General features: G+C 45.3%; 4 non-coding genes and 1 pseudogene across 4 annotated transcripts; 4 read left to right on the forward strand and 1 right to left on the reverse strand.

Moving 5' to 3' along the window:
• The first annotated feature begins 62 nt into the window (after positions 1–62).
• On the forward strand, positions 63–136 carry TRNAN-GUU. The gene has a single exon. It is a non-coding gene; the product is annotated as a tRNA-Asn (tRNA).
• A 4022-nt stretch (positions 137–4158) lies between these two features.
• On the forward strand, positions 4159–4230 carry TRNAE-UUC. Its single transcript has one exon. It is a non-coding gene; the product is annotated as a tRNA-Glu (tRNA).
• A 10693-nt stretch (positions 4231–14923) lies between these two features.
• LOC105740567 lies at positions 14924–15288 on the forward strand (annotated as a pseudogene).
• A 2884-nt stretch (positions 15289–18172) lies between these two features.
• On the reverse strand, positions 18173–18279 carry LOC115837708. Its single transcript, XR_004032768.1, has one exon. It is a non-coding gene; the product is annotated as a U6 spliceosomal RNA (small nuclear RNA).
• A 1509-nt stretch (positions 18280–19788) lies between these two features.
• TRNAV-CAC lies at positions 19789–19861 on the forward strand. Its single transcript has one exon. It is a non-coding gene; the product is annotated as a tRNA-Val (tRNA).
• Positions 19862–20188: the final 327 nt, after the last annotated feature.

Genomic DNA, 20188 nt, shown 5'->3' on the forward strand with positions numbered 1-20188 from the left:
AATCGTCATGTGTTTACCTAAATATCTATAAATACGATCTGAAGAACGAGCCATTCATGTCAGTCTCTGTGGCGCAATCGGTTAGCGCGTTCGGCTGTTAACCGAAAGGCTGGTGGTTCGATCCCACCCAGGGACGATTGGGATTTTAGATTCTAATTCCGTTGTTACGATTTTTCTCCCTTCTTCTTTTCACATCCAGAAGTTCTACTTCTAACCTAAAATCCTACACAGTGGTTGCTTTGTAAAACACGTTTCCTAACATCCTCCACCCTACACGTTAGAGGTCCTCTAGTACCGAACTAGAGGCTCCTGTTCTTTTCCCTCCAGAAACAAATCCTTTGAGAGCTGCTTTCCGGCAGAACCTCGCATCCAGCAAGACTTTGCAGGTGGGTGCTGGTACTAAGGAAAACAAGTATGGCCTCTCGCTCAATTAATTCTCACAGCAGATGCTAAAGAGCTGGAGAAACCCAATGACCTCTCTGCAATTTTAAAGGGTGGAGGGGCAGCAAAACACCACCTCCATTCTCTTAGGGTCCCGACTGCACCTGAGAATTACGTTAATAGAATATAGATCGAATTTCTTTAATACAAGTTTTACGTGGCACGGGAACACTTATGAGGAAATGGAGATGAGAAGAAGCAGTTAGAATTAGTAATTTATATACTAAATTGGATGAAGAGCAGTAAGTTGTGAAGAAGCAACTAAACTATGTGGAAAGGCTTAAAAAATAAGAGTTGTTTTTACAAGATCTCTACAGAAAAGTGCCTTTAAAAATTTAAATAGTTTAAGTTAAAAACTTAAATAGTTTCTGGCCGGACGCGGTGGCTCACGCCTGTAATCACCGCACTTTGGGAGGCAGAGGCGGGCGGATCACGAGGTCAGGAGATCAAGACCATCCTGGCTAATACAGTGAAACCCCGTCTCTACTAAAAATATAAAAAATTAGCCAGGCGTGGTGGGGGGCGCCTGTTGTCCCAGCTACTCGGGAGGCTGAGGCAGGAGAATGGCGTGAACCCAGGAGGCGGATTTTGCAGTGAGACGAGATTGCGCCAATGCAGCACTCCAGCCTGGAAGACAGAGCAAGACTCCGTCTCAAAAAAAAAAAAAATACAAAAAATTAGCCGGGCGTGGTGGCGGGCGCCTGTGGTCCCAGCTACTCGGAGGCTGAGGCAGGAGAATGGCGTGAACCCAGGAGGCAGAGCTTGCAGTGAGCCGAGATCAAGCCACTGCACTCCAGCCTGGGGGACAGTGCAAGACTCCGTCTCAAAAAATAAAAATAAATAAAAAATAAATAAAAAGTTTATTCTCTATTATTAAGGTTCAGAGTTTCTGATGGTATCTGATTCAAATTATGGGCCTGGAGGAAATAAGAGGTGATAGAGCTGGGTCTTGAAATAAGTTGGCATTCCTTGCCATGTAACTGTCTCAGATGTTATCATAAAGAATCCTCAAACAAGAGAATTTCAACTTGTTCATATAGGAAGAAAGGGGGCTCTTTTGCTAGTAAGGGAGGCTCAGTGAGATTTGTGGTTTCAAAGCACTCGGATTCATAATAATCTGCTCAACTGTCTCATTTCCATTCCCACTGTTGATGAATACACCAACTGTCACAGAAGAGGCATGCTCAGACTATGAATTTAACTTGGGTTTTGGTTTTTTAACCTACAGGATCCAATTTTAGGTTCATATCTTGGCTATTCAAGATATACACACACACACATATCCTATTTTTTCTGTTTTGTCTGTAACTATGGAACTCTTACTGGATAGAAAGTGGTATACAGATCATGGGAATGTGAATAGTTACAACCACTTTGGAAAGCTATTTGGACATACCTGCCACAGCTGAACATATGTATGCATGTTTCAGTAATTTTTTCCGAGGTATATACCTAAGAGAAAACTGTATAACTATATAGATATAGAGGTAGAGATAGATAAATGGGCAGATAGTCTCCAAAATACATGTACAAAATTTTTCAAGAAACCATTATTTAAAATGGTATTTAATATAACATAAACTGTACATATTTAAAGTATACAAAATGATGTTTTGACATATGTATACACCAGTGAATCCAACACTATCATTAAGATAGTGAGCATATAGGCCGGGTGCAGTGGCCTATGCCTATAATCCCAACACTTTGGGAGGCTGAGGTGGGTGGATCACCTGAGGTCAGGAGTTTGAGACCAGCCTAACCAACATGGTGAAACCCCATATCTACTAAAAATACAAACATTAGCCAGGCATGGTGGCACATGCTTGTAATCCCAGCTACTTGGGAGGCTGAGACAGGAGAATCACTTGAACCTAGGAGGTGGAAGTTGCAGTAAGCTGAGACTGCAACATTGCACTCTAGCCTGGGCAACAACAGTGACACTCCGTCTCAAAAAAAAAAAAAAAAGATAGTGAGCATCTCCATCACCCCCAAGCAGTTTCCCTATAGCCTTTTGTAATTCCACAATTCCTCCCTCCTGCTCCTTACCACCTCACACTCCCTCTTACCCGCCCATCCCCAAGCCAACCACTGATCTGCTTTTTGTCAATATAGGTAAGTTGGCATTGCCTAGAGTTTTACATAAATGAAATCATACAGCATGTCCTCTTTTTTGTTTGATATGATCTCTCAGTCCATTCAGGTGCTATAAAAAAATGCCATAGACTGGGTGGCTTATAAGCAACAGAAACTTATTTCTTATGGTTCTGGAGGTTAGGAGGTCCAAGATCAAGGTGCTTGCACATGTGGTTTCTGGTGAGGGCCTGTTTTCTCACAGAAAGCAGTCTTTTAAGAAGCCTCACATGGTAAGGGTCTCTTTTATAAGGACACTAATCCTATTCATGAAGGCTCCACCTTCATGACCTAATTACCTCCCCAAAGCCCCACCTCATAATATAACCTTGGGAGTTAGAATTTTAACATATGAACTTAGGGTGTGTGTGCAAACATTCAGTCCATTGCATATAGTCTGTCTCTTTAATTTTAGACATTCTAATTTATGTGTAGTGGTATCTTCACACTCACTAGGATGGCTATAATTTTTAAAACAACAGAAAATATAAAGCATAGGCAGAAATGTGAAGAAAAATGAAACCATCTTAAGCAAAATTCAGTGGCATTAAGTACTTTCACAGGGTTGTGCAACCACCATCTCAATCTAGTTCCAAAATATTTTCATCATAAGAAACTAAAACCCCATATGATTATGTGATTACTCCACATTCCCCAGCCCCTGGCAGCCATTACTCTGCTTTCTGTTCCTATAGATTTACCTATGCTGGTGGGAATATAAGTGACTTAGTAATTCCACTACTAAATAGATAACCCCAAAAAATAAAAAACAGATGCTCAAACAAATGCTTGTACATAAATGTTCATAGCAGCATTATTCACAACAGCCAAAAGGTGGAAACAACCCAAATGCCCATCAACAGATGAATAGATAAAGGAAATGTGGTATATACATAAAATATTATTTAGCCATAAGAAGAAATTAAGTCCTAGTATGTACTATGACACGAATGAACCCAAAAATATTATGCCAAGTGAGAGAAGCCGGACAAAATGTGACACATTATGTGATTTCATTTCTATGAAATGTGTAGAATATGTAAATCCATTTCAGGTTCCAGGAAACAGAGCATGGCCTCAAAGATGGGTGCAGCTCCAGGTAGGCAGGTCTCCCAGGCTCTGACTGCTCCTCCCTCTGCATTGGTGAGGGGCATATTTAGAGATCAGGAATAGGATCCTTTGGGGAGGGGGGCAAAAGAGACACATGTTTTTCTCAATCAACCGTGGGGAAACTATGTAAGTGAAGGAGATGCAGATTTTAGGAAGGAAGAAAGAAAAAGGGAGGGAGGGAGGAAGGGAGATGAGAAACTCCCGTGTCAGAGGGAGTCCATGAAAAAATGATTTGGGAAATATTTTTCTCTTCCCCGGCTTGACTTATGACAATCTTTCTTCCAACGTTTCTGCCCCTAAAGCCTTCTGCCACCCTCTGGCCCAGGCAGCAGTCACTGCATCCAGTGCTATACACATCACCGCAAAATATTCTGAAGACAATCGTATAGGTTTCTAACATGTGCCTGAGGTGGTTGAGGCGTCTGTCCTAAGATCTTTTCCCAGAAGGTGCTGCCCACATCGTGCTATCACCTCTCCCTGGTGGTCTAATGGCTAGGATTCGGCGCTTTCACCGCCGCGGCCCGGGTTCGATTCCCGGTCAGGGAAGTTTGCTTTTTTGCTTTCTGATGTCACTGCAGCGGTTTCTACCAAAGCCATGCTCAGTGCATCTTCAGTTCAAGGCGGTGAACACTGCATGTGCCTTTCAACCTCTCCCAGATGATCCTGAAGTCAGTCTTGAGAACCGCGGGGCAAGGTCATTAGGGAGCCCTTGACAAGTAAGAACGTTGACAAGTTAGTGTTGTCAAGTAACTTGTCATCATAGGAGGTTCACTTTCGTCTATTCGTCTTACGGGTAAAGTTAACTAACTTATTACCATATAAAAATGTTTCTGTTTTTACAAAAGACCAAACGAATTAAGAGAGGTTTTCCATGTTTCAAATATGCAAATTAGCATAATGGACTAGTTTGTTTTCCGATTTGGAACACCTGTTACCAGAGGAAACAGTAGCGCATCTGGTAAAATAACCTGGGCATTCTACAACTCTGAAATGTAAACAAACCGCCCTTAGGGTTTAAATGAGAACTCGGCAGGAGGTGGGGAAGGCAGAATTACATTTATTCTTAAAACTGTGCCTATGCCAATTCATCAAACTTTTCTAGATTTAGAAGCCATTTGAAATAACTCACTTGTTTCATGTAAAAATTACTTATATTGATTTTTAAAAATCAAGCCGGGCGCGTTGGCTCACGCCTGTAATCCCAGCACTTTGGGAGGCGGGCGGATCACGAGGTCAAAGATCGAGACCATCCTAGCCAACATGGTAAAACCCAGTCCCTACTAAAAATACAAAAATAAAAATAAAATACAAAAATTAGCTGGGCGTGGTGGTGCGGGCCTGTAGTCCCAGCTACTCGGAAGGCTGAGCTGTAGTCCCAGCTACTCCTTGAACCCGGGAGACGGAGGTTGCAATGTGCCGAAATCGCGCCACTGCACTCCAGCCTGACGACAGAGCGAGACTTAGCCCCCAAAAAGTAAAAATAAAAATCAGTAATTCTCAATAGAGTGGGACTGAGGTGAGTCTGAATCTGCCTACCTTTTTACTCTATACAGGCAGTCCCCATTCCCTGGATACTGATGTACAGGGTGTCAGCAGTGCCTTGCAGAGAGGCGTGCCTGCAAGCAAACCTTGACTGCTCCGGAGGGCAGTGACAGCCGCAGCCGTGGCAATAATAGAATGCATGTGATCAAGAAAGCAGAAAAGCAAGCTTTACTAACCGGGAATTGAACCTGGGCAATGGCGGTTAAGGTACTGAATCCTAGCCACTTGACCACCAGGGAGAGACAGTTTAGTTACCTGGGCAGCACCTTTTGGGAAAATATCTTAGGACTGACGCTTTAACCACTGCAAGCGTAGGTTATAAACTTTTAGGAGTGTCTGGAAAATATTCTTAAAATTTCAAATAATTAGCCAGCCGGGCGCGGCGGCTCACGCCTGCAGTCCCAGCACTTTGGGAGACCGAGGCGGGCAGATCACCTGAGGTCAGGAGTTCAAGACCAGCCTGGCCAACATGGTGAAACCCCGTTTCTACTAAAAATATAAAAAATTAGCCAGGCATGGTGGCGGGCGCCTGTAATCCCAGCTACTCCAGAGGCTGAGGCAGGAGAATCGCTTGAACCTGGGTAGTGGAGGTTGCGGTGAGCCGAGATTGTGTCATTGCACTCCAGCCTGGGCAACAAGAGCGAAACTCTGTCTCAGGAAAAAAAAAAAAACATGCTAATTATTTAAATTCTTAATTTTTCTTTACACAGAATGACAAATAAGAGCAAATAAAAAGCCCCATCATAGGAAGGACTATGGGGAAGAAAGGAAAAAGCTTTATAGTTCACTACCCTTCACAGCACTTTTCTTGCTGCTTTTTTCAGAAGAGGTTGCATTTTCACTTTGCACTAGACCCGACAATTTATGTAGCTGATGCTGGTACCAGAAGGTAAGATGAGTTTCCTGGGGTACATTTTTGGTATAGTGGTTAAGGTTTTTTTCTCAAACTTCCCAGTGGGAGTTAGTTTAAGTCTTGGTTTTGTCCTTCATTTTTCTTCCTTCCCACTATTAAGCTCCTGTTGCTGTGGCCTTCAAGATTTTCTATTGTTCTTGGGCTCAAGCAGACAAGGAACCCAAGAACACCCAGGCCACACCTTCCACCCAGGAGTCCAGCTGGGCCCTATGCCCAAATGATTGCTTTTTCTCTTTGCCCATTCCATCAAGGGTGACAGCTTCTTCCTAGTCAATTCTTTGCCATGGTCTCACTCCCTGCCTTCCTCAATCCAGAATCTGAGCAGGAAATGAATCTGGCCAAAGCACATGGTTGGATTTTCCTGACCCAGTGCTTCAAAAAGGCCAAACCTCACCTCTGCTCCACCTGCCCCCACTCTTGGATCCAGCGGCCTCACACTTCCCAGGCTTCTGCCCTGACATCTGCCTCCCTAGAAGGATGAGGAGCAGCGGCACCTGGAATTCCAACCACCTGCCACAGTCTTGCATGGCACAGGTGAGTTTTGTGGGAGATGGCGTGGGGTGGAGAGTAGACAATGTTTCTGGCATTTTCACGAATGGCCACTCTGATGCTGGCCTCTTGCTCTGTCCTGCCAGCAGGGGGTCAGACTAGGTGGTGGCCTGGGAGCAAATGGGGCATGAGCAATCAATGCTTCCTACCTATCTAGGCCCAGTGTAAAAGTGGGCAGTTAGAGGAGATGTCGACTTTAGATTCATCTCCTTCCTCATTAGCATAGTTGGTGAGTATTCCCTTCTGTCCTGAGAGATCTGGATTTGATCTCCCTGCCATTTAACTAATTTGTTACCACTTCACTTTTGTTTATTCATTTTATATCCTGGCTTACAATTAACCAATTCGTTACCATATAGATATATGGTTTTTATTTTACAAAAACTCTAAATGGATTATGTGTCCTTCTTGACCTCACAAGCTCAGTAAAGGGTATTGGCTGGCTCTGGACTTCCCTAATGAGCCACCTTAAACACCTGGTGACAGCTGCCAGTGCAAAGGCCAAGGGCTGCTAATACCGGACTGCCTAGAACTCCATAATTTTAACTACTTTCAGGATTTCAAAGTGGTGGAAAGTTTTATTAATTACTAATACTATGACTGTGCTAATCCACCCATTCTAGATTTAGAATATACCTGAGAGACTACATGTTTCCGTGTCAAAATTAAACATACTCAGGAGGCCAAGGCAGGAGGATCACTTGAGCCCAGGAGTTTGAGAGCAGCCTGGGCAGCATAGTATAACATCTCTTAAAAAAAAAAAAAAAGAAGAAGAAATAGAGAGGAAATTAAACAAAAGTATACATTAGTGATTCTCAACATGGGTGGGCCTAGTCCCCTTAAGGAGCGTTTCAGAATTCCTCAAAGGACATCAGCCTTCACAGCCTCCCTACCCATCAGGTGCTGATGAGATTAGCAACCAGATGTTCGGCTTCCTCATTTGCTTCCCTTGAGAATTGTGGCTACAGATATTAGGAGCTCACTACCATTCTTAATTTACCCCTTTGAGTATACAATCAACATTTTTCTTTTAAACATGTATTTCAGGATGGGTGCAGTGGCTCATGCCTGTAATAACAGCACTTTGGGAGGCTGAGGTGGGCAGATCATTTGAGGTCAGGAGTTCCAGACCAGGCTGGCCAACATGGTGAAACCCCGTCTCCACTAAAAATACAAAAATTAGCCAGGTGTGGTGGTGCACGCCTGTAATTCCAGCTACTTGGGAGGCTGAGGCAGGAAAATCACTTGAACCTGGGAGGCAGAGGTTGCAGTTAGCTGAGATCGTGCCACTGCACCCCAGCCTGGGTGACAGAGCAAGACTCTGCCTAAAAAAAAAAAAAAAAAAATCTATATATATATATAGATAGATATATGTATTTCAGAATGAAGTAATGATACTGGACTACAGAAGCATTACTGAGATGCTGTGGTCATCAGGCCAAGCGTCCTGGATGGGAATCTGTGGGGAGGCATTCCCCCATGCCCACAGTCCCCTCACTCTTTAGCCAGCGTATGTTTAGGTTTGGTTCTTGACCAAGGTCTCAGGCTCAACTCATGGGTGTGTGCTTCAATATGGGTTGCTTCCTTCCTTCCTTCCTTCCTCCCTCCCTTTTCTTTCTTTCTGTATTGAGGCCAAAGTCTCACTCATTGCCCAGGCTGGAGTGCAATGGTGTGATCTCAGCTCACTGCAACCTGCACCTCCCGGGTTCAAGAGATTCTCCTGCCTGAGCCTCCAGAGTAGCTGGGATTACAGGCACCCACCACCACGCCTGGCTAATTTTGTATTTTCGTAGAGATGGGGTTTCACCATGTTGGTCAGGTTGGTCTCAAACTCCTGACCTCAGCTGATCCACCCGCCTCGGCCTCCCAAAGTGCTGGGATTACAGGCATGAGCCACGGTGCCCAGCCTATTGATCTGTCTTTGAATTCACTAATCTTGTCTCCTGCTGTGTCCAATTTGCTGTTAAACCCATTCAGAGAGTTCTGTTCTAGAAGTTTGTGTCTCTATTCCAATTCTCTGTTGAAATTCTTCTCATCTACGTTCCATCTTTTCCTCTATTTTTTAAAAATAAAATTGTGATTATTTTAAAGTTCTTGCCTGTGAACTTAAACAATTGGATTATATTTGTTTCTGCTTCTACTGTTTGCTTTTTTCTCTTGACCATTGGTCACATTTTCCTTTCTCTTCACATGTCTCCTAATTTTTATTGTATGCTGGACATTATGTAAAAAATAACTATAGAGGCCAGGCTGGTGGCTCACACCTATAATCCCAGCACTTTGGGAGGCCGAGGTGGGCGGATCATTTAAGGTCAGGAGTTCAAGACCAGCCTGGCCAACATGGTGAAACATGGTGAAACTCCATCTCTGCTAAAAATACAAAAATTAGCTGGGCATGGTGTTGTGTGCCTGTAATCCCAGCTATTCAGGAGGCTGAAGCAGGAGAATCACTTGAACCTCAGAGGTGGAGGTTGCAGTGAGCCAATATCGTGCCACTGCACTCCAGCCTGGGCGACAGAGTGAGACTGTCTAAAAAAAAAAAATATATATATATATATATATATAGAGAGAGAGAGAGAGAGACAGAGAATATATATATATTCTCTATATATACAGAGAGATAATAAATATATATATATATATATAAAGCTTTTTTTTTTTTTTTTGAGACAGAGTTTCGCTCTGTCGCCCAGGCTGGAGTGCAGTGATGCCATCTCGGCTTACTGCAAGCTCCGCCTCCCGGGTTCATGCCATTCTCCTGCCTCAGCCTCCCGAGTAGCTGGGACTACAGGTGCCCACCGCCACACCCGGCTAATTTTTTGTATTTTTAGTAGGGACGGGGTTTCACCATGTTAGCCAGGATGGTCTTGATCTCCTGACCTCGTGATCTGCCTGCCTCTGCCTCCCAAAGTGCTGGGATTACAGGTGTGAGCCACCGCGCCCAGATAAAAGCATATTTTTCTCTTTTTCTTTTCTTTTTTTTTTTTTTTTTGAGATGGATTCTTGCTGTCGCCCAGGCTGGAGTGCAGGGGCACAATATTGGCTCGCTGCAACCTTCGCCTCCCAAGTTCAAGCGATTCTCCTGCCTCAGACTCCTGAGTAGCTGGGACTACAAGCATGAGCCACCACGCCCGGCTAATTTTTTTGTATTTTTTAGTAGAGATGGGGTTTCACCGTGTTGGCCAGGCTGGTCTCGAACTCCTGACCTCAAGTGATCCACTCGCCTTGGCCTCCCAAAGTGCTGGGATTACAAGCGTGAGCCACCATGCCTGGCAAAAATACACGTTTTTCTTGAGTTGTCTTTGTCTCATGGATTTGTAGGAGTAGTTTTGATATTATGTTGTGAATATCTTCACCCCAGTCAGTCCTCTTCTATTTCTCCCAAAAGGTATTGTATACTTTCACTTTTTTTTCCTCTTATCACTCACGGGCCCACAAAATTGATTCAATCATCTCCCTCAGTTTATTGCACTTTATTTATTTATTTATTTATTATTTATTTTGAGATGGAGTCTCATTTCTGTCACCCAGACTGGAGTGCAATGGCACGATCTTGGTTCACTGCAACCTCCACCTCCCAGGTTCAAGCTCTTCTCCTGCCTCAGCCTCCTGAGTAGTGTGGACTACAGGCATGCGCCGTCTTGCCTGGCTAATTTTTGTATTTTTAGTAGAGACAGGATTTTGCCATGTTGGCCAGGCTGGTCTCGAACTCCTGACCTCAAGAGATCCACCCGTCTCAGCCTCCCAAAGTGCTGGGATTACAGGCATGAGCCACCCCGCCCAGCCCTGTTGCTCATTATAATCATTGATTGGGTAAGATCCCTGTTCTGTTATATTGTCTCATTTTTTTCTCCTCATCTCCCATTCTTTTTTTTTTTTTTTTTTTTTTTTGAGACGGAGTCTCAGTCTGTCTCCCAGGCTGGAGTGCAGCGGCACAATCACGGCTCACTGCAAGCTCCGACTCCCGGGTTCACGCCATTCTCCTGCCTCAGCCTCCTGAGTAGCTGGGACTACAGGCGCCCGCCACCACGCCCGGCTAATTTTTTATATTTTTAGTAGAGACAGGGTTTCACCGTGTTAGCCAGGATGGTCTCGATCTCCTGACCTGGTGATCCGCCCGCCTCGGCCTCCCAAAGTGCTGGGATTACAGGCCTGAGCCACCGCGTCCGGCCTCATCTCCCATTCTTACACCAATTCCTCTCCCCTAAAATGCACCCAGTTTTGTATATTTAGTCTGTTTTTTAAATATACATATTATTTCTAAAAATATTAGGCCAGGCACGGTGGCTCATGCCTGTAATCCCAGTACTTTGGGAGGCCCAGGCAGGTGGATCACCTGACATCAGGAGTTCAAGACCGGCCTGGCCAACATGGTGAAACCCCATCTCTACAAAAATACAAAAAAATTAGCCAGGCATGAAGGCAGGTGCCCGTAATCCCAGCTACTCAGGAGGCTGAGGTGGGAGTATCGCTTGAACTCAGGAGGCAGAGGTTGCAGTGAGCCAAGATCGCGCCACTGTACTCCAGCCTGGGTGACAGAGAGACTCCATCTCAAAAAAAAAAAAAAAAGAATCTGGAGATATAATGGAGATATAAAAGGTATCAGTGTTTGTGTATGTGAGAGTGTGTTTATTTAACAAAATGCAATATTGTATATTTGCAAAAATGGGTTTCTGCTATGAATTTTATGCTGTTTCCTACTCCCTTTTCACTGTTTTTGTGAAAACAGTGTATTTTTATTCTCTCTCTTTTGCATCAGTAAACCAAGCCTAAGTAAATCTATGCATTAGTGATGGACATCTGGACTGCCTCCAATTCTCACCATCACACACAGTCCTGTCATGAATATTCTGATACATGTCTCCTTATAGACCTAGGTGCTAGTTTCTCTTAGGTATATAGTTAGAAGGATTGCTGAGTCTTAAAGCATACAGTTACTTAAATACTTACAGGTTGCTTCCCAATATGCTGTACCTGTTTAATTCCCATCAGCAGGACATGAGACTTCCCATTTGCCTATGTTTTATTTTATTTTATTCTATTCTATTTTATTTTTTTGGGACAGAGTCTTGCTCTGTCACCTAGGCTGGAATGCAATGGCATGATCTCTGCTCACTGCAGCCTCCACCTCCCAGGTTCAAGCGACTCTCCTGCCTCAGCCTCCCGAGTAGGTGGGATTACAGGCATGCACCACCATGCCCAGCTAATTTTTGTATTTCTAGTAGAGATGGGATTTCACCATGTTCATCAGGCTGGTCTCAAACTCCTGACCTCAGGCGATCCACCCACCTCAGCCTCCCAAAGTGCTGGGATTACATGCATGAGTCACTGTGCCCGGCCTCTCATTTGCCTATATGTTACCCAAGACATAACTTTCTAATGTTTACCAAAGATATAAATTGGTATCTCGCCATTTTAATTTATTTCCATTTCTCTGATTATTAGTGAGGTTCACCATTCTTCATATTTTTAGCTACTTAGCTTTCCCCTTCTTAAGTTGGACTATTCACATTCTTTTTTTTTTTTTTTTTTTGAGACGGAGTCTCACTCTGTCGCCCAGGCTGGAGTGCAGTGGCGCAATCTCGGCTCACTGCAAGCTCCGCCTCCCAGGTTCACGCCATTCTCCTGCCTCAGCCTCTCAGAGTAGCTGGGACTACAGGCGCCGACCACCACACCCGGCTAATTTTTTGTATTTTTTAGTAGAGACGGGGTTTCACCGTGGTCTCGATCTCCTGACCTCGTGATCCGCCCGCCTCGGCCTCCAAAAGTGCTGGGATTACAAGCGTGGGCCACCGCGCCCAGCGGAACTATTCACATTCTTTACCCATTTTTTTCTGTTAGGTTTCCTGTTGGGTATTTTTTTTTCTTTCTAATTTCAGAAGTTGCTTGTATATTCTAGAATCTAGTTATAAATCCCTTGTTTGTTTTAGATATCATATCTTCTCCTTGTTATTATCTCTTCGTCCATGATATGCCTCATTGAAGTCTTTCATATCGAGTTGCTCAGATTCATCCATTTATTTTCCCTCTGTGCTGTATGGTTTTACGATCTTTTATTTTAAAAATTCTTTCCCACCCCAAGGTAACAAAAACGTTATTCTGAATTTTTGTCTATTAGCTTCATGGTTTCATCTTTGACTTTTTGATATCTAATCTATCGGAAATTGGTAACTGTGTGAGTTATAATCCAATTTTATTTTTCCAACATACTGTAAGTCAAGATTTTCTCAAGATTATCCACGAAACAACTCATTAATTCAAATACTATATCATATATGAAATTTCCGTTCACACTCAGGTCTGTTTGTGGATTCTGTATTCTGTTCCATTGGGTAGTTATTTATTCTTGTGTCAGTGCTACACGGTTTTTAAAATTTACTATGGCTATTATCTTTTTTTTTTTTTTAAATAGAGATGAGGGTATCGCCATGTTTGTTGCCCAGGCTGGTTTCAAACACCTGAGCTCTGAAGGGGGCTAGCCCCTCCACACCTGTGGGTATTTCTCCTCAGGTGGGATGAGAGACTGAGAAAATAAAGAAGACACAGAGACAAAGTATAGAGAAAGAACAGTGGGCCCAGGGGACCGGCGCTCAGCATACAGAGGACCTGCACTGGCACTGGTCTCTGAGTTCCCTCAGTATTTATTGATCACTATCTCTACCATCTTGGAGAGGGGGGTGTGGCAGGACAATACGGTAATAGTGGGGAGAGGGTCAGCAGGAAAACATAAGAGCAAAGGTCTCTGTGTCATAAATAAGTTTGAGGAAAGGTGCTGTGCCTTGATGTGCATATACACAAACATCTCGGTGCATTAAAGAGCAGTATTGCCGCCAGCATGTCTTACCTCCAGCCCCAAGGCAGTTTTCTCCTATCTCAGTAAATAGAACGTACAATCAGGTCTTACACCAAGACATTCCATTCCCAGGGACGAGCAGGAGACAGATGCCTTCCTCTTATCTCAATTGCAAAGAGGCCTTCCTCTTTCACTAATCCTCCTCAGCACAGACCCTTTAAGGGTGTCGGGCTGGGGGACCGTCAGGTCTTTCCCTTCCCACGAGGCCATATCTCAGGCTATCACATAGGGAGAAACCTTGGACAATATCTGGCTTTCCTGGGCAGAGGTCCCTGCAGCCTTCCGCAGTGTATGTGTCCCTGGGTACTCGAGATTAGAGAATGGCGATGACTTTTACCAAGCATACTGCCTTCAAACACTTTTTTAACAAAGCACATCCTACACAGCCCTAAATCCATTAAACCTTGAGTCAACGGCCAGGCGCTGTGGCTCACGCCTGTAATCCCAGCACTTTGGGAGGCCAAGGTGGGCGGATCACGAGGTCAGGAGATCGAGACCATCCTGGCTAACACGGTGAAACCCTATCTCTACTAAAAATACAAAAAATTAACCGGGCGTTGTGGCGGGCCCCTGTAGTCCCAGCTACTCCGGAGCCTGAGGCAAGAGAATGTCGGGAACCCCGGAGGCGGAGCTTGCAGTGAGCGGAGATGGCGCCACTGCACTCCAGCCTGGGAGACAGGGCGAGACTCTGTCTCAAAAAAAAAACCTTGAGTCAACACAGCACATGTCTCTGGGGCACAAGGTTGGGGCTAGGGTTACAAATTAACAGAATCTCAAGACAGAAGAATTTTTCTTAATACAGAACAAAATGCAGGTTTTTTGTTGGTTGGTTGGTTGGTTTGTTTTGAGACGGAGTCTCGCTCTGTCGCCCAGGCTGGAGTGCAGTGGCGCGATATCGGCTCACTGCAACCTCTGCCTCCTGGGTTCAAGCGATTCTCCTGCCTCAGCTTCCTGAGTAGCTGGGGCTACAGGTATGTGCCACCATGCCTGGCTAATTTTGTATTTTTAGTAGAGATGGGGTTTCACCATGTTGGTCAGGCTGGTGTAAACTCCTGACCTCAGGTGATCCACCCACCTCAGCCTCCCAAAGTGCTGTGATTACAGGCGTGAGCCACCGCGCCTGGCCAGAGCCTGTAGATTTTTTTTTTTTTTTTTTGACAGTCTCGCTCTGTCGCCCAGGCTGGAGTGCAGTGGCACGATCTTGGCTCACTGCAAGCTCTGCCTCCCAGGTTCACGCCATTCTCCTGCCTCAGCCTCCCGAGTAGCTGGGACTACAGGCACCTGCCACCACGGCTGGCTAATTTTTTTGTGTTTTTAGTAGAGACGGGGTTTCACTGTGTTAGCCAGGATGGTCTCAATCTCCTGACCTTGTGATCCGCCCGCCTCGGCCTCCGAAAATGCTGGGATTACAGACATGAGCCACCATGCCCGGCGAGCTTGTTGATTTTCAATGGAAACTGGGTTTGGCTGTGAGCTGTGACAGTTGCAGATCTCTTAAGTATCCTTATGTTGCAGTGATGCTAAAAGTGGCACTCATTCAGGCCAAGTAAAGACCAAGTCCTTTGAGATGACAATTCCACAGTTTCAGAATTTCTGCAGACAATTCAAGGAGATTGCTGCAGTTATTGAAACTATGTGAAATGGATTATTTGGTTGATAAATTACTATCATTCTAAAGTCATGGACTTCACTTTCTGCAACAAAACCGCATAAGAATGAAATATTTATTGAATGAAAATTGCACTTTTTTTTTTTTTTTGAGACGGAGTCTCGCTCTGTCACCCAGGCTGGAGTGCAGTGGCTCGATCTTGGCTCACTGCAAGCTCTGCCTCCCGGGTTCACGCCATTCTCCTGCCTCAGCCTCTCCGAGTAGCTGGGACTACAGGCGCCCGCCACCACGCCTGGCTAATTTTTTTTGTATTTTTAGTAGAGACGGGGTTTCACCGTGGTCTCGATCTCCTGACCTCGTGATCCGCCCGCCTCGGCCTCCCAAAGTGCTGGGATTACAAGCGTGAGCCACCGGCGCCCAGCCAGAAAATTGCACTTTTGTTTTTTCTTTTCTTTTTTTTTTTGACATGGAGTTTCACTCTTTGTTGCCCAGGCTGGAGTGCAGTGGCACAATCTCAGCCCACTGCAACCTCTGCCTCCCAGGTTCAAGTGACTCTCCTGCCTCAGCCTCCTGAGCAGCTGGGATTACAGGCACCCACCACCATACCCCGCTAATTTTTGTATTTTTAGTAGAGATGAGGTTTCACCATGTTGGCCAGGCTGGTCTCGAACTCCTGACCTCAGGTGATCCGCCCATCTCAGCCTCCCAAAGTGCTGGATTACAGATGTGCACCACCGCAACCAGCTGTTTTTCCATTTTTAAAAATAATTTTAAAAATTCAGACCAAAAAAAAAGATAATAGCGGCCAGGCTCATTGGCTCACGGCTGCAATCCCAGCACTTTGGGAGGGTGGGTGGATCACTTGAGCTTGTGGGGGAAATAAAGAGAGATCAGACTGTTAATGTGTCTATGTAGAAAGAAGTAGACATAAGAAACTTCATTTTGGGCCAGGTGCCTTGAACCCAGGAGCCGAGAACGTGCTAAGAACGGAGACCACTGCTACTCCTGCTGCCCTCCTCCCCCCACCTTGCCTAGTTCACAAGACAGGAGGAAAGAGAGAAAGCAAATGTTGGGAAAAAAAAACAAAAGTAAGATAAATAGCCAGACAACCTTGACACCACCACCCAGCCCTAGGAGTTAAAAAAAGTAATAATAATAACATCAACCCCTGACCTAAACTACTTGTGTTATCTGTAAATTCCAGACACTGTATGAAAAAAGCACTGTAAAACTTTTTGTTCTGTTAACTGATGCATGTTGCCCCCAGTCACGTTTCCCACGCTTGCTCAATTTATTACGACCCTTTCATGTGGACCCCTTAAAGTTTTAAGCCTTAAAAAGGCCAAGAATTTCTTCTTCGGGGAGTTCGTCTCTTAAGACGCAAGTCGGCCGAGGCTCCCGGCCAAATAAACCACTTCCTTCTTTAATCCAGTGTCTGAGGAGTTTTGTCTGTGGCTGGTCCTGCTACAGTGCCACTGCACTCCAGCCCAGGCAACAAGGAGCAAAACTCCATCTCAAAAAAAAAAGAAAAGAAAATCTACAAGCTAGTTGGTGACCTCGGACTTAGCATCCAGTGGCAGCTCATTGGACTCCTCCATAGGAGGTGTCTGGAGCTGGCACCATGGACTCGAGCAAACACTTCCCCCCTCCCCCAGTTATCAGTTACAATGAGTCTCCTTATTCTCTTTTGTCAAAATTCCGTTGATTATCCATGGACTTATGCATTCATATAAATTTTACAATCAGTTGTCAAGTTATATAAGCCATTCTGTTGATATATTGATAACACATGGGTCTTGCAGGAGACCATGGAGGAAATTCACATCTTTATAATACTAAATCACCTCATTTATAAATAAGGTAAATCTCTTCACTTAATTAGTTCTCAACTTGACCTTGAATAATTTTAAGTGTTTCTCAATGCAAAGGTTATGTGTATTTATTCTGTGTCTTGTTCTTAGGCATGTTATGATTTTGTTCTATCATGAATGATATGTTATTTTCTCATATTTTCTAGGTGACTACTGCTGATGTGGTGGAAATTTCTGATTTTTTAATGTTGATTTTGTAGCCAGCAATCTTATTGAAGTATTTTATTAGTTCTAATAGTTTTACTAATTCTGCTTCATTTTCTATGTAGCTAATCAAAACAAATGTGCCTCTTTGAGAAACTATATAGCATCAAGGTTAAAAGGTGAAATCTGGAAGCCATAAAAACTAGTTTCAAAACTGTAGTTAAGGCCGGGCGCGGTGGCTCACGCTTGTAATCCCAGCACTTAGGAAGGCCAAGGTGGGCGGATCACGAGTCCACATTGAAGAAGAAGGACCAAGAGAAACCAGCTACTTCTTTATTATTATTATTATTAATTGAGATGGAGTCTCACTCTGTTGCCCAGGCTGGAGTGCAGTGGCGCAATCTCGGCTCACTGCAGCCTCCACCACCGGGGTTCAAGCAATTCTCGTGCCTCAGCCTCCCACGTAGCTGGGACTACAGGTGTGCACAACTTTGCACTGCTAATTATTTTGTATTTTTAGTAATACCAGGCTGGTCTTGAATTTTTGACCTCAGGTGATCTGCCTGCCTCTATCTCCCAAAGTGCTGAGATTACAGGCGTGAGCCACCGTGCCTGGCTCAGAGACTTCGGTTCACGCCATTCTCCTGGCTCAGCCTCTCCGAGTAGCTGGGACCCGAGTAGCTGGGACTACAGGCGCCCGCCACAACGCCCGGCTAATTTTTAGTAGAGACGGGGTTTCACCATGGTCTCGATCTTCGATCTTCTGACCTCGTGATCCGCCCGCCTTGGCCTCCCAAAGTGCTGGGATTACAAGCGTGAGCCACCGCGCCCGGCCTACTCAGAGACTTCTTTGAGCCTTGTATGAAGACCTACCTGAAGCCCAGGTCTACCTAGGATTGTGAGGCAATATTTTCCCTTTATTATTTAAGCCAATTTTCTGATAAAGTGCCTTAACCTGATAAACTACTATCTGTCTAGCATTCAGTCCATTGGACATTTCTTTAAAAAAAAAAATGGAACAGTTCATGAATTTGTGCATCAACCTCGCACAGGGGCCATGTTAATCTTCTCTATATTATTCCAATGTTAGTATATGTGCTGCCGAAGTGAGCACCATTGAACATCTCTGATGTCTTTCTACATTCCGCACAGCCTCAACCTGCAACCAGGTGCTTCTCTTTTGCTCTCTCACTACCACCCCCAACTCCTTAACTCTCCTCGTTTGCTTATTCATCCCACAATCCACTTTCTCCTCTAGGTTCTTGCCAGATTAGAGCTCCTGGCGCAGTCAGCCAACATTGTTCCATGCTAGCCCCTGGACATTTGTATCATACAACAGCACGTAAGTCTTCACTGCTGCCTTGGTAATTCTCTCATCCTTCTCTTCTTAATTTTCTTCTTCTTCTTTTTTTTTTTGACTAAGTTTTGCTCTTTCATCCTGTCTGGAGTGTAATGGTGCGATCTTGGCTCACTGCAACTTGAGCCTCCCGGGTTCAAGCTATTCTCCTGCCTCAGCTTCCCGAATAGCTGGGATTACAGGCGCGTGCCACCACGCCCAGAAAATTTTTGTATTTTTAGTAGAAATGGCGTTTCACCATGTTAGCCAGGCTGGTCTGGAACTCCTGATCCTAGGTGAGATCCGCCCGCCTCGGACTCCCAAAGTGCTGGGATTACAGGCGTGAGCCACTGCGCCCGGCCTCTTCTTAATTTTCCAAAGCCTTTGTCATATGGCATCCCTAAACCATCTCTTCTTCCTACCTCCTCAGATAATTTCACCCGCAGCAGTGGAAAAGATGAAGTCATTCGACATCAGCTGTCACTCTACACAGCTATCTTGGGGTTCTACCTAGAGCGGTATCTTGAGTCCCTCCAGGAATACTCTCCACGGTGTCTTTCCTCTTCATTTGCTTCCTCGGACAATAATAAGATGTAGTCCCACTAAGCGAGATACAGCCTGAGAACATCAGGGTCGCAGACTCTCCTTAACGTTAAGTAGCGCTTCCATCTTACCCAAGTCCAATTTACCTAGCTTCAGTCTCTTCATCTTTAAAACACGTTTAATACTTTGCTCGTGGCACTGTTGTAAAACTAGTTAAACACGAGAATGTGAAAATGCTTCTAAATTCAGTGCTGGGCAAACATAAGGCGTATTTTGTTCCAAATATGAGCTGGTTTCCCTTGATCCGGCCAAGTCTGTCCCCTAGGTCTCTTCTACTCCGTTTTTCTCCAGTCCCCGGGGGAGGCTTTCAGTGGCCGCGGTGGCCTGGCCCCAGGGCGTCCACGCTCCCCGCCAAGCGCTCCTTAGGGACCCGACAGGATCAGGAAAACTCCACGACGAGCATTCGAGCACGCCTGGAGCCCTGCCCCACTGTCTCGGGGCTCTGGCTGCAGCGCTGACTGCGCCGGAAGTTTCCTGAGGAAGCACCATCGAGTTCACCCCTGTGCCCTCGGTCATGACCCCCCGCGAGCAGCCCGGGCCTTACTTGCTTTGCTGGCTACTTCCCTGCGCGCCCTGATCCCGAAGCTGTGGGTGGCCCGCCCGGGTACTTTTCTCGTGGGTCAGGGACGCAGTGGTGAGCCTCTGACTTTTAAGAATCATTTGTGGAAACCCAACCGCCACCGGGTTTCCGTAGTGTAGTGGTTATCACGTTCGCCTCACACGCGAAAGGTCCCCGGTTCGAAACCGGGCGGAAACAGAGTGGTTCCTTCTTTTGTTTGTTTTTTTTCCTTCCCCATATCCTTTCGAATTCTACGTAAGAATCCGCCAAGATCGCAGTGAGATCCCGGAACTCTAGGTCCGAGGAGAGTTGGAAGGACTGAAGGGCAGACCCGAGCAGCCGAGCAGCTCTCGACAACGGGCTCGGAGCGGGCGGCGCCCCTTGCGGCTGTGGGCGACTGGGTCCCTCCGGAGCCGTGAGACCTTTTGACATCAGCAGGCACCGTGTCGCGGTTCCGCCCCGTCAGTTTTTGTGTCTTTTCTGACACCCAGAAGGCACTTCGGACACACTGGGAACCGGAAATGG

The sequence above is a fragment of the Nomascus leucogenys genome, chromosome 12 (genome assembly GCF_006542625.1).
Source record: "Nomascus leucogenys isolate Asia chromosome 12, Asia_NLE_v1, whole genome shotgun sequence".
NCBI lineage: Eukaryota > Metazoa > Chordata > Mammalia > Primates > Hylobatidae > Nomascus > Nomascus leucogenys.